Raw genomic sequence first — 13,911 nt, forward strand, 5'->3', positions numbered from 1 at the left:
GGCATACAAATTCAAAGACTGCGATTTTTTTTCTTTTATCATCTCTAGAGAGCAGCATAGGGGACATTCAGAGGACAGGACAAAACACCTGCATCTATTAAAATTAACAATGAATGGGAAGACGTGCTTATGTGTCATGCACTCGAAAGATTGTCTGCTTGATGCAGTCCTCATGGTGGAGGATCCACAGGGAGCATTATCATGCAGGCACCCAGGCCAAACGTTACTGTTAGCTGTTCCAATGGCTGCTGAAGTAAACTCCCACTGAACATCAGATCAGCTCCACGTTAGCTGAGCTGTCCACAGCATTAACTCTCCTAACTGCCAGAAAATAAAAGTTGTCGCTCCCTACTTCATGTTCAAGAGAAGACTGGCATCTTGCGTCTTTAATGTCCAAATGGAGAATCTACCCCCATTATTGTGCTCTTATTCATGTTTAGTGTGAATGATAGACAAAAATCGCACTAATCAGACCACAAGCTGCACCGCTAAGTTGTTAGCAATGGTTCCAAGAGTTGTTTAGTTTTTTGCGGCAGCAGCAGTAGATAAGCTTTGTACTGAAGGTTAGGTCCTGATTACCTGTAACATCAGCTGGCACACCTGATATTTATGAACTGGTGTTTTCTTGTCACGTCTGCCTTCTCTGAAAGCTTGAGAACACTGCCACCATGCCTCCAGCCCTCTACAAAGTAACTCTACTCTTCCGTGTGTTCTCCTGGTACACTCAGAATCATTATGTATTATATTTTGTATATAAAGAGACAGTGAAAGAAGCTGTTCGTCTGAGAGAGACTGCCACAAGAACTTATTTTCATAAATGTTCATTAGGATATTCTGTATATCCCTGAATCCGCTGTGAAGATTTCTTCTTCATTTCACCACACTGAATATACATACATCGTCCCAAGTCTCTCCACTATTTTTTCTTTAAAGACACAGGCCTTGACTTAAAATCACTTTTCTAAAATGTAAGCAAGATTGACAGACTTTCTGCAGCTGTGGGCAAATTATATTTTTTTTTCAGTTTTACTTTGCATCATCATCATCATCATCATCTGTGGTTAATTATGCTTTTTTGGTTGTTTTTTGATGAACATTGGTGGACACTGTCAACCAAAGTAGACCTCAAATCACAAACACCCAAGTGAGGCATTGCAACAATCAAATCATCGCTGAGGACAGCTGCAGCTTAACACGTCTCCAAACGTGCATCTTGTTTTTACAGTCTGCGGAATTTACTGGTAAAATTCATTGTACTAAACTTCTGCAGTGCCACTGCCTCCTTGTCGGCTGCAGCTCTGCTGACTCCAGTTTCACTGTTCTTTAATTTATCGTGAGGTGAAACTTATTCAGTCTAAAAAAAACAAAACAAAACACAGGGAGTTGAGTAAAGTTGTGTGATTTTAGTCTTTTATCCTGAAATACATGTGCCTCTTGGTAACAATGCGTAGCTCAATACACAAGCACCTCATTGTCTTTCAATAAACACAAATGTATTTGGCTTTTTTAGCAGCTGAATTCTCCATTACCTTAACTGTCTCATTGCTAACTGTGTGCAGTTGCTTTTTATATCCAAAAGACACACCTTCTCATTCAAATGAATAGGAAAGTGTGCCCAAACTTTTGGCCTGTACTATACATGTAGAAAATGCACTTCATCGAGCTGAGGGGGACCTGCTATAATTCACATCATAATTCTGACACGTATCACGACTTGTAATCATTTTCTGTATTGTTTATATAAAAATAATTACAGCTGCTGTAACTCCTGGTGAGAGGCTTAGCTGTTTCTTCTCTAATGCACATTTTACTCCTGTTTTCTCTCAAATGTGCTAAAACCGTTTACTTGGAGTTATCCAGTCAGATTTCTCTCTGTGTTGTAAGAGAAAACGTTCCCAGGATCATTCATAGTTTAGGACTTGAATAGTCGGACTGAAGTCCCTCGTTTAGAGAGCAGGAGGTGAATTGACCATCACATCTTGATTTAGTAATCAGTGAGCCCACTTTCAGTAGACCTTTCCCAACGGTCAAGATCTCCACCAGGATCTGTCTGCAGGGTGTACAGTTAAGGCAGCTTTGAGTTATCTGTCATCATGCTGGTTCACCAGGACTGCAGAACAAAGCAAATGGCCAGTTCCAGCTCTTTATATTAAAGTCGACGGTCAACAGACTGATGTGCGCTCTCTGTGCTTGTTAAAATGGAGGGTATAATCTGGAGGGATATATTTTGGCCTGGCCCAAATTCTAGTCAACGTTAACATGGGAAAGTGTATCTGAACTTTTGACTGGTACTGTAGACCGGGCAGGAGATATCCTTTGGGTTGTTACAGCGACTCCAGACATTACCTGTTTTCTGCTCACTAAGTATTCAAATCTGCTCAATAGGCTGTTCAAATTAAATCTTACGTCTGCGTTGTGGGTTTAATGAGAAATGTATAGACAGTTTTCTGAGTGTAAAAAACGAGGTACATTTTAAAACATACAAATATCAGTATTTTCAATTTACAGAAATATGGAAATACAAAGTGGGCTAAACTTAAAGTCACACATTAAACATTCGTCAAGTAATTTTCCTTTATGTCAGACTGAATGAACTTCACAAGCTGTTGCTACAGGGAAGATGAGAACAAAGTCTTAAAATGATTTAAAATCCACAAGTTGGACTATTAAGGTCTTTGACTGTTTCTCATCACAACTAAAACCCGCATGTGCTTCTATCTGGCAACACAGTAATACTCTTTCACAGACGTAATGAGCACATGATGCTGAGCTGATGTGATGAAGAGGAAGTTATGAAACCTGAGTAGGCCACTGAAGTGAGTTTGGTGTAAACACATCTGCCCAAAGTCATTAAAATTCTCTAAAACACAGCAGAACACTCTTCTGCTGATGCTCGGTTTAGTCTGTTGTTGAGAAGACCTCATAAATAAGTTTTGTTACAATGAAGTTCAGATGATGTCATGCTGAACCCTGTGGTCATGTACCCTCCCTTTATAATTGGCTTACAATCGACAAGCATTCCTGTTATGATTTCCAAGTCGGTGAAACCATTTATAATACATGACTGTGCTTAATTTCAATTTTGCTATTATGTAATTTCCCCACAGAGGCTGAGATTTAATTAGCCGAGTTCAGTCTCTCCACTTGACATGCACTCACAATTTAATGTGTTTGCACCACACAGGAGTCACTGGAGGGGATAAAGGCAGACACTATGAACAGAGTCTCCAAGAGTAAACCAGGAGGCAAACTTTCAGCTATCAGGCTCCTCTTCTCTCTCTCTCTGTGGCTCTCTCTCTCATATGCATTACAGCATTGCATGTCACTAACTTTGTTTCCTCCTGTAGTCTGTGTTTTGTCCCCCCTGTCCCCGTCCCCTCTTCATGGCCCTGCTCAGTAGCTGCTGCTGCAGTAGTTACCTTTAGTTGTCATTACTCACTGCTACTCACTTCCCTTGTAACCTCCATCTCTCTACCAAGTCCCCCCTCCTCTCCTTCAGGCTCGTTCTCACTGTGTCTCTCTGCCTCTGCTTCTCTTGCTGCCCCCCCATTTCTCCCTCTCTCAGTCCAACCAGTCGAGGCAGATGGCCGCCCTCCCCTGAGCCCAGTTCTGCAGAGCTTTCTGCCTTCTCCTTGCCACTGTCAGTACGTGCTTGTACTGTATATGTTGGGTCTCTTTAACAACTCCATGAAGAGTTTGTTCTGTGTGTAAAGTGCCTTGATGTAACGTTGTTATGATTTGGCACTGTATAAATAAAATTTATTTGATTTTAATTTGGTGGTAACATTAGAGCATTTCCATCACATGTGACATTAAAATACTAAATGTCTTACAAAGGCATGAGATCCGTTTCTCAGACAGGCAGGCAGGAAGCCTTTCCTCTGGTCCTCGTGCTGTAACCTACACGAGTGGACAAAAATCGTTAAACTCTGATGATTTTTGTGAAATTCAACCAGTTTTCTAATACATTTACCTGCTTTACAATCATTTATTCAATGGCTTAGCAAACAATGAGCTATGGAATAAAAAGCTACATTTAAAACAATCAGTTATGTTGCTCAGGTACTCTGGTCAGATTAGCTGGATCTGGATCCACTCGGTGCTCTGGGAGAGTGGAAATCTATCACACGAACACCTGGGGAACAGTCTGGGGTGACTTACATGATGCTCGCGAAGATGCTGGAGTCACCTATACAGGTGAGAATGCAGTTTTATTTTTAAAAGACAACATAGTTTTAATCAAAATAATTTGATGCTTCTGGTTACTACCCACAGCTCATGACCAGGTAAGGGTTGTAATGCAGAATGCCGGCAATGCCAGCAAATTTGACCCGTGGCTCAGTTCACTCATCACCACAATGGCAAGGTAAAGTGTCTGCACCCCTGCTCCCACTCCATTTTCCCCCTCCACTCCTCCACTCATCCACTTGGGGCAGCAATTCTTCCCTGGCTTGGAGTGGGCACTGCACCTTTCCTGGGCTGAGGACTGTTACAGAATCATAAGATGTCGAGAGATTTTTTCATCTGAAAGGCAACATAGGCGGGTCTAACATTGTGGGGTCTACTTTCAGTGAGCCTCCCAAAGCCCAGCATCTCCATGAACCCTGCTGATGAGGTTTCCTGGGGTCAGGACGTTACCTTCACCTGTTCAGTCTCACACAGCATTTAGGAGGAACATTCACTCTACAGCAGACGTCAGGCTCATTGAGAAAGACCCAAACAGTCCAGTTGATGATACATCCACTGCTTATCAATACATCACAACTTGACATACCTCATACATAAAAAGCATCCATCCTTGAAATGCTCTTTCAAAAACGCGGGCATTATATTTTCCCCTTTTGTAGCCAGTGCCACTGCAGCACCCTATCACCCTAATCTATCCTGAAGGAGGCCTGGTGCAGTCTTGAAGCCACAGAGGTTACACGAGGTTGCGGCTTTAACATCACCTGCTTAATTTCTTCTAATTTCTTCCCACTTTCCTGGAGGTGTGTTCTCTCATTTTCTCTGGATCCAACATCACCATCACCAAACCTGCAATTGATCAATCTGCTTCCTTTGAGTGTTTTTCCAGCTGAGTATGAGCACTAGGGCAACTACAGCTGTGTGTATGAAGTCACATTGCCCTCAAGGACATTCATCTCTGCAAAGATCACTTCATCACTTAATGTAATCATTAAATGTAAGTCAGTAGAAGCTGACAGTTAATACATATTATTCTCTGCTGTTCTGCATCTTCCTGTAAAACTTGGGATATTCAAGATCAAAGCTCACTTTCCCACTTTCTTTTGAACATCACTGCTATTAATCATCCTGTATGTTCTGAACAACAGACACCGCTGGTCTCCTCAATAGCTGCTGCTACTGCTGGTCTTGGTTGTGACTTGTCTGGTCCTAAAAAAAAAAACGGCTAGCCGAGCAGCAAGGCGTCCTCTATTTAATTTAATTCTCTTTAATGTCTGTGCTCACCATTACATACGCTGCATAAAAATCCTGCTGTTAGTTTTGCCTGTTTTCAAGACACATTTCAATATAAGTGTGTGTGTTTCAGAGTGTGTGGGTAACTGTCATTATTGTTTACGCTTTTCTGTGTGTGCTTGTGTTCCAGTGTCGGTCAGGAATCAGGATGCAAGAGAACAAGGAGCAAACGTGGGATGGCAGAAAAGGATGGTGACCAAGGTCAAGGCAAAAACAATAAAGAGGCAGATAGAGAGCGTGAAGGCAATTACACTGTAGGAACCAGGGATATCTATGCTAATGTGGAGAACAACAGCGAGCAAATAGCGTATGTCAATCCAGTCGTAAAGGAAGGAACTCAAGTGGGAGAGACCAGTGATACCAATGACAGCTGTGTAATTGGTCACCAGCCCTTTACTCTCGACATCTATGGTGAAAATATCCATCAAAGCTTTCAGCCTCCTCCTGCTGAACGCTTTCAATAATTTCCCCAAAGCAGAAAGAGTTCTCATTATTACAAACATTCACTAGAAACAGAAAACGACATGAAATGTTCATTTGAAGCAGGTTCTGGATATTTATTATGCTCCAAGTGAAGAATTCACCCAATCGTGTATTCTAAGTCATTACACTTAACAAGTTCAGTAGCTTTGACACAAATGAAATGGAGGATTTACTCAGAGAAGACATTCACTAACCTGTTGGCAGTTGGAGAAGCAGCTTCAGCAGACTCCAACTCTAAGAAAATGAGAAATAATGCTCAAATCATGAAATAAACCTTTTTTGCCTTTTTGAAGTTTAATTCACAAACATTGTTTTTACTACTTCTACTGGCTCATAGCAAGCATCAAAACATCGCTACTGTGGCACTGTTTTGTTTTGTTCTTTTTACCAGAAACAAAACATGTGGAAGAGAAGCTGAAGCTGGGTGAGGACTGGGTGTGACTGCTCTGTACTCTATCCTGGTTGGGTGGTACAGTCCGTCAATCACAAGGTAGCCACGTCCTCATGCATCACCGGCTATATGGTCTTTTTCTACTCTTAATTGGACCATCATTTGAAATATTTATTTTTTTAAATATTTATCATGTTGTATTGATGGACTGGCGGCCTGTCCAGGATGACCCGGCCCTCCCCCAATGTCAACTCTGATTGGCCCCATCTGCCCCGCGACCCGGAAACGGATGAGCAGTAGAAGATGAATGAACGCGTTGATTTTCTCATACGGTATGTGTACCTGCCCCCCCACCCCGGCCCTTGTTGTGAGGGGGTCTGACCACTAGATGTCCTCCGTCCCGTCATGACAGCTGCTGGTCTTAACGGGACTTTGCTGTTGTCTGTACACAAACACACACAATACATACACACAAAACGAGCAGACGGAGCGCACTGACCACGCCCCTCTCATGAATAATTCATCACCCGCCGTCGCCCGGAGGAGACTCGTGCCACCGGAGCTCCTCAGACGTCAGCTCGTGCTCACCGGGGGAAACGGAATAATGCTCGTACTATCGTTATCCGTCCTCTGATGGAAACATACTAATATCCGGTAATGAATGGGGAACTGGGACGAGTGGGAATCCGCCTCAGCCTCCGAGACTCCGTCGGTTTGTACCGGGGATTTACGAAGGACTGACCGAGGGCTTGATATCAACCCGACCGTCACCGACCTTCCTCCCGCCGGGCTGACGTTTTTCACACCGCCCGGGATCTGAAGGAAACACACACCCAGGTAGGCTTAGGTAGGCTTCCTGCTGCGCCCCTGTGTGTGTGTGTGTGTGTGTGTGTGTGTGTGTGTGTGTGTGTGTGTGTGTGTGTGTGTGTGTGTGTGTGTGTGTGTGTGTGTGTGTGTCTGAGGGAAGTAGAGACAGATATTGTAGTAAGATGGCTGGTGTGTGTGTGTGTGTGTGTGTGGTCTAACATCTCTCACCAGCACAGCCATTATATCAAAAAAATCAATAGCACATAATGTGATTCTCAAATTTTACTAATGATTTTTCCAGGCTAATTATTCATATTTTTATGAATATTATTGTTGTTTTATTATGATTGTTAGAATAAGGTAATTGTTTGGATTTATATAATAATGAGATATTGAATTCAACTGAGAAATAGCGGTAATAACTTTAAAGACAAGAAGACATCTGCAGGCAAACATTTTTTTTAAAAAGTATGTATTAAATTAAAAAGCAAACGTAAATAAGAGGAGTGCAGGTTGCTGACTGGATAGATGTAAAAAAAAAATACTTTTTCTGTTCTTTGTTGTCTTTTGTTTTCACCTCCCACATTTGAATGCACGTGATGATTTCTTGGTGGTCGTACTGGGCTGGATCTGTCTGAGCCTGCTGCTGGGTTGCAGTTTTTGCAAGAAACATAAGTCCATTGTGTGGTAATGATGGAACTATCTCTCACAATACTTTGTCATCTCCCTATTTATCTTCAGTGCGGCAGACTTACAGACACATTAGTCATGCGCTGGACTTTCTGAAAACGTGCACATGAAAAGTGCTTAATTATCATTTGTTGACGGACACTGTCGCACACTGGCAGTGGAAGTTGCGTGTTTCGTCGTGGAGCATTGGAGGAGGTCTGCTGAGGATGGGAGGTCGCCTGGATCAAAGACAGAGCTGAGACATTTTTTTGTTTGCGGTTTGTAGTTAAAGTCACCAACATGTTGAAAAAAAAAAAAAAAAATCAGTTCTACAGATTATCATCAAGCTGCTTCATTTGGGGAGGGGATGCAGTCCAGAACATAAGCAGGCCAGATGCTTTTAGTGGGTCAAAAAGAATGATATAAAAATAAAAGTGAATCGGTACAGTTGTTTCTGCTATAATTATTTTGGGGGCATTTTGCCTTATCTTGAAACTAGAGCTACGGAAAAAAGAACACAAAGGCAGAAAAAAGGGTGTACAGCATGCATCAAAGTACCCCCACCACAAAGATGGCTTTGGATGTTGTGTTTATATTGTTTGGGTCGTGATGACACAATAGCAAGAACTTTTTGATATTTAAATTTGTACAACAGCAAAAATGCTTCCCATCCATCTTGACAAACAGAGAATGAGGGAAGACAGTGACTGCCACTGGGGGTCGCAGCATGGGAGGCTGTAACAGAAAGACTGGGGCTGGTGCCTGGAGCTACCCGAGCAGCACACTTCTTGACTCTTCTGTCTTGTGCATGGGAAGCACCAGACGTCATTGAGGAGCGACTGCTGGGATAGTGTTTTTTGTTCAAGTCTGCTCGCTTTCTTCCAAGCCTTGAGTCTTGCAGCATGATTCTCCATAATCTGCAGCATCAGGCATCTACTAAGCAGTCAGTGCCCAGGCTTGACCATGGCTCCTTAGCCTGGGGCTTTTATGTTATACCAGAGGATGGGTAAGGTTGAGAGAGAGAGGTAGAGGGCCAGATGGTCCTGGGGGTAGGGCAATTGAGGACAAAGCCCAGATGGCATGACCCGGGACCAGTCAATGGCTGTTGGGTCCAGAGTTTGGAGGCCACACCTCTTGAACCCAGCCACCATCTTAATCCTTTAGCCTCTTAGAACCGCTGAAAACACCCTCCTGAAAACCAAGTTAGAGTGTGGCATTGCCAAAAGATCCACTGTAAGACCACAGAAAACTGCTTTCAGTGGCACATCAAGATCCTGCAGTATGTGAGATTTGCGGTGGCAGGATTAGGTGAATGACACCTTCCCTCTGTACGAGGACCAGATCGGAATCGAGGTGGGACTGGTGTCATGGCACACTGTCCATGACAAACACCAGCAGCCATGCTGAGCAGTGGACTCCAGGAAGTGCCTTCCTAAGCTAGCGGATATCCCCCCTATATACATGATAAAAGGGGCGACATCCTCCAAAGCCGTGCTGAAGCAGTGAAGATGGTTCTGTCCTTCCTCATGAAGTGAAGTCCGTCTGAAACTGCAGCCTGTGGGAGTTGGAGACTTGACAGGGCTTCTTAATCAACTTCTGCTCCTTAAAGGGTACAATGGAAATCTTGATGAAGGATGACCTACCACAGTTCATCATGTAGTAGGGTAAGGGTGGTGCCACTCACTGGAGCTGATCCACCCTGCCTGCCTGTGCACACTCTTTTGTGTATCCAGGTGGGTGATGCTGCACATGGACAGTCTGGGCCAGACCTATGACTGCCAGAATAAAACCCATACTAGACAGGTTAATTACATTTTCTGCACTTCCACACGGACAGCCGTCCTTTAACTGACTTAATCGCCCCATATAGAACCTAAACTGCTCTGCTGCAGTGAGCCTATGTGCTTCCACTCCCTCCATGGCCAGTTTCAGGGACCTGATGTCTATTTCCTGGTCTTCCTCTGCCTCTTCCTATTTTACCAGATGTTTGGATGTGATTGGGAAAACACATACACACATACTTCACAGCCAGGCATATATTTGAAATTAGTTTGGAAAGCACATTTCAAATTGTTGCATGGCCATGCATAGACTCATACACTATGTATTTGGCTGAGAACAGCATTAAGATGTTCATATCCACCTTTCTTTTTATTTCCTCGATACTCAGCAGCTACCTTTACCTACCCACAATGCCCCCCCAAACAGTTTTCTGTTACTCATTAGCCTTTTGGAGTTTGCCAGCCACTATTGAGGAAGTTGAGCTTGCAGGAATATTTCTATATGCTGTATTTCCTCTGTCTAAAAAAACATTGATCCCAAAGCGCTCTTCATGCTAATATTTAGCAATATACAAACTAACAGTGCAGCAGTGCTGCCCCTAACCGTTTTTTTTTTTTTTTGGTTTAAATGCATTACTTTGCAAAAAAGATATTTGCAGAGGTGTTGAGATATTGAGGAAGTTATTCAGACATTGGAGTTAACTGCGCATACTGTAGGTATTGGAATAGTTGTCAAATCTCCTTTGGTTTAATTGTGTGATGAGTGACCTTTTTTAATTTCATTGTCCTACATAATGAATATTGGTGAAGTAACAATTACATCTCTTCCCCATGTCACAGGTAGTGGTGTGGCTCTCATGCTTTACATGTACAATATATCTTACTTTTTAAGATGTGAAATACAGCACTGGTGTAGTCAGAGTTTTTTACTTTTTTAATGTGAATAAATCATTTAATAAGAAAAGTATTGACAGTGTTTCCACCTCTTTCTTGAATGGGAAAGGGGTGTCAGACCGGCTGAAAAAACAAGTTGGAACAAAGTATTTTCCATTTATACATTACAGTAGCTATGAAACATCTTCTCAAGTATGCATTACACTGACCTCCATGAGTCTTTAGCTGATTAATATTCCAATAGTACACAGTATTAAACTACAGGAGGCTGTTATGATGATGATGACATAAAATATTGATCAGAGGGCTATTCATGAGAGCTATCCTGGCCATTACTGTATTACAAATAACACTGACAACAAAGACCGAAAAGCTAAAGTTCAAAGAATTGTTTTTTGTTAAGCTAATATATGTAATATATAAATTCATATCTAACCTAAGGTTACATATAATACCTTGATTTAACTCGCTACTTCCTGTGTCCATCTTAAAAAAGTATTTAATGAAGTCTAACCAAGTAATTCTGTCCATATAAATTTCTGTTATATGAATAGCAGCAGCATGGCAGCATAGTGGTTCGTGATTATTGCCTCACAATAAGAAGGTTGCGGGTTCTCTTCCCGGCCTGCGGCCTTTCTGTTTGGAGTTTGCATGTTCTCCCCGTACCTGTGTAAGTTTCCTCCCACTGTCCGAAGACATCATGTTTGGGTCACTTGGTCACTCTAAATTGCCTGTAGGTGTGAATGTGAGTGGTTGTTGGCCCAGTGATGGACCGGTGACCTGTCCAGGGTGACCCCGCCCTTGCCCAATGTGAGCTGGGATTGGCTCCAGCAACCCCTGCGACCTGGAAACGGATAAGCAGTATAAGATGAATGAATTTCCTTCTCATAGTTGAGTAATATTAATCCACTATATGGCCATATATGGTGTAGATATTGAAAGTTTTTTTTTATATGTTTTTTGGACAAAACATCTGGCTTACACTGCCTCTGGGATTTCCCTTTACAAACGGTTAAATTATTTCCCATAAATATACAAGATAGGGCACAGCTTATAAACAGCAAGAGGTAAGTCGGAAAAAACTAGCATACAATCATTATTTGTATGTATTACATATAATGTTTCAGTTTTCTGAAAAAAAAAAAAGGCTCACCCAATGCAGCAACTGATTTGAGTCAGACATCCTCCTTCCTTCTGTCTACAAATTGCCATATACTGTGCCGAATTTCATTGGCTCACTACAAAATACACTCATAACTGGAGGATTTCAACAGCACAATGAAGATACAGTCACACTTAATAAACGAAGTAGTGCAGCACTCCAAGAGTTGTATCGTAATTAGAGATTGCAAAAAAATATTGGGACTAATATTTGAGCATTTTACATAAAACTCACATTCTCGTCTTTTTATGGAAACATGAATTAAGTTCAGTTCCATTTTGGTGGTGTGAGGTTCTTTTAGATATGCACATTCAGCTAGCTGTTTATGTGGCTTCAGTACTCATACTAGCTGCAGTAAACAGCAAGCAAGGCCTCATTAAGGCCTAAAATATAAAAGTGGCCTGTTTCTTTGTGTAGAATATAGTAACATGTAATTGTGATCAAGTAGTTTCTTAGGCACATTTAGTGGCTTCGCTCTGTCTTCCGTTCCTAGACAGTGGAAATGCATTTGGGTGTAATCTCGTGTTAATCTTCTTAACCCTGTAGTTCGTAGTCTGGGTTTAACAAAATGATTAAAAGCCCCCCTACCATGTCAGTCATTAGTTTAATAAGATCACACCCACCGCATCACCAGAGCTAATTAAAATAAGACGAGCGTCCTCTATGGTGACGTAATGTAACAATGTTATTTTATACTATTCTGACACTTTTTAGATTTAGATTTCTAAATAAATAAATTCTCAAATATATGTTTTAGATTTGCTTCCATCTTGAGTGAAAGAGGTGATTGGGTATTTATTACAGAGTAGCATGATAACCTACAGAATGCGGCCTGTGGTCTCCTGTGCACTGCTTGTGAGAGCACAATTCATCACTCAGACTTCCTGTGGGAAGAACCTGTCTTTGAAATGGGCAGCGCATGATTTAATGCCCCGCTATCATTTTCCACATAACATGGATGAGCGAGCGTGAAACACCTGACTGATGTCCTTGATGATCTTTGGAGCTTCCCATGTTACAGTGGCTATTCTAAATACTATAGTGCTGTGTGTGCCAGTGATTTTCTAACCTGTCCTTTGGCACTTTGCAGTCTGAAGCAGATGCCATGATCCCACTGAGGCGTTGATAAAGGTTATAAGCGCAGCTTGAAATATATAAAAAAACCATAATCCATCAGCAGAGATGCCGTGTCAGTGCAGTGCTTTGGACTTACAGATGCATGCATATAAAGGAAAGAGGAAACACAGCAGTCCAATGTTAACCTTGTAAATTAGGAGGCTGGTGACTGAAATAGAAACTGCTGGACATTTTTTAAAAGGATTATCATTATGTAGCTGTAGATGGTTTCAATCGTTATTTAAATTGGGTCAGATTCAGACTCTTTGGTGATGTCCAGTGTACTATAGTGTCACCATATAACCGAGTCAACACAGAAACAATTGAAGGAGTAAGATGAAGGTCAGCGTGAAAAAATGAAAATTTGTTTCATGTTTACATTGCTAGCTCTGTCAAGGATGTAATGTTTTTTTATCCAGGACTGTTGATTTGTTTGTTTGGCAATGCTTAAAGTATCAAAATGATGTATAGCATAGTTGGTGAACCTTTGAAGTTTGGTCCGGGCCCAGTCAAAGCAGCAGATGTAAGACATTTTTTCTTCACTGTCCCATACAGTGCAGGACCACATGTTTAATTTCACTGAGCTATGTTAGCGAGGATATTGATATCGCAAGGCTTGAATAATTTGGTGATAATTCAGATAATAATCTGAATCCGGTAGAAGAGATAGCAGGATCTTCATTACACACAAAGCGGTGCTTATCATTAATATTAATTATCAGGATGTAACCACCTGCAGGAATGCATGCATCAGTAATTTATTCACAATACAACTAGGAAGATTACACAATAACAAAGGCGGTTACAACACAGCTACAAGACAGTTCATAAAGCAGTAGAGCTGTATGAATTGTGTGCTGCTGATGAGCCAGACTGTTTCCCTTTTCCTTTTTATTTCTCCTAAAGTTTATAAAATTTGCATGAAAAATGTATTAAATAGTGAAGGCTTAAGGGCTCTGATAGTTTTAATCCTCTGTCTGTTTTGGGAGCTGAGAAATAAAGGTTTAGTGACAGTATCCCATCAATCGATTCTTTCATTAGATACACGTGAAAATTATGAAAATTTTGAAAGCTAATCCATTGACAGGACAAACAATGATGGATGGGCACGTCACACTTCACCTGTCACT

Source organism: Echeneis naucrates, chromosome 8 (assembly GCF_900963305.1).
Source record: "Echeneis naucrates chromosome 8, fEcheNa1.1, whole genome shotgun sequence".
Lineage (NCBI taxonomy): Eukaryota > Metazoa > Chordata > Actinopteri > Carangiformes > Echeneidae > Echeneis > Echeneis naucrates.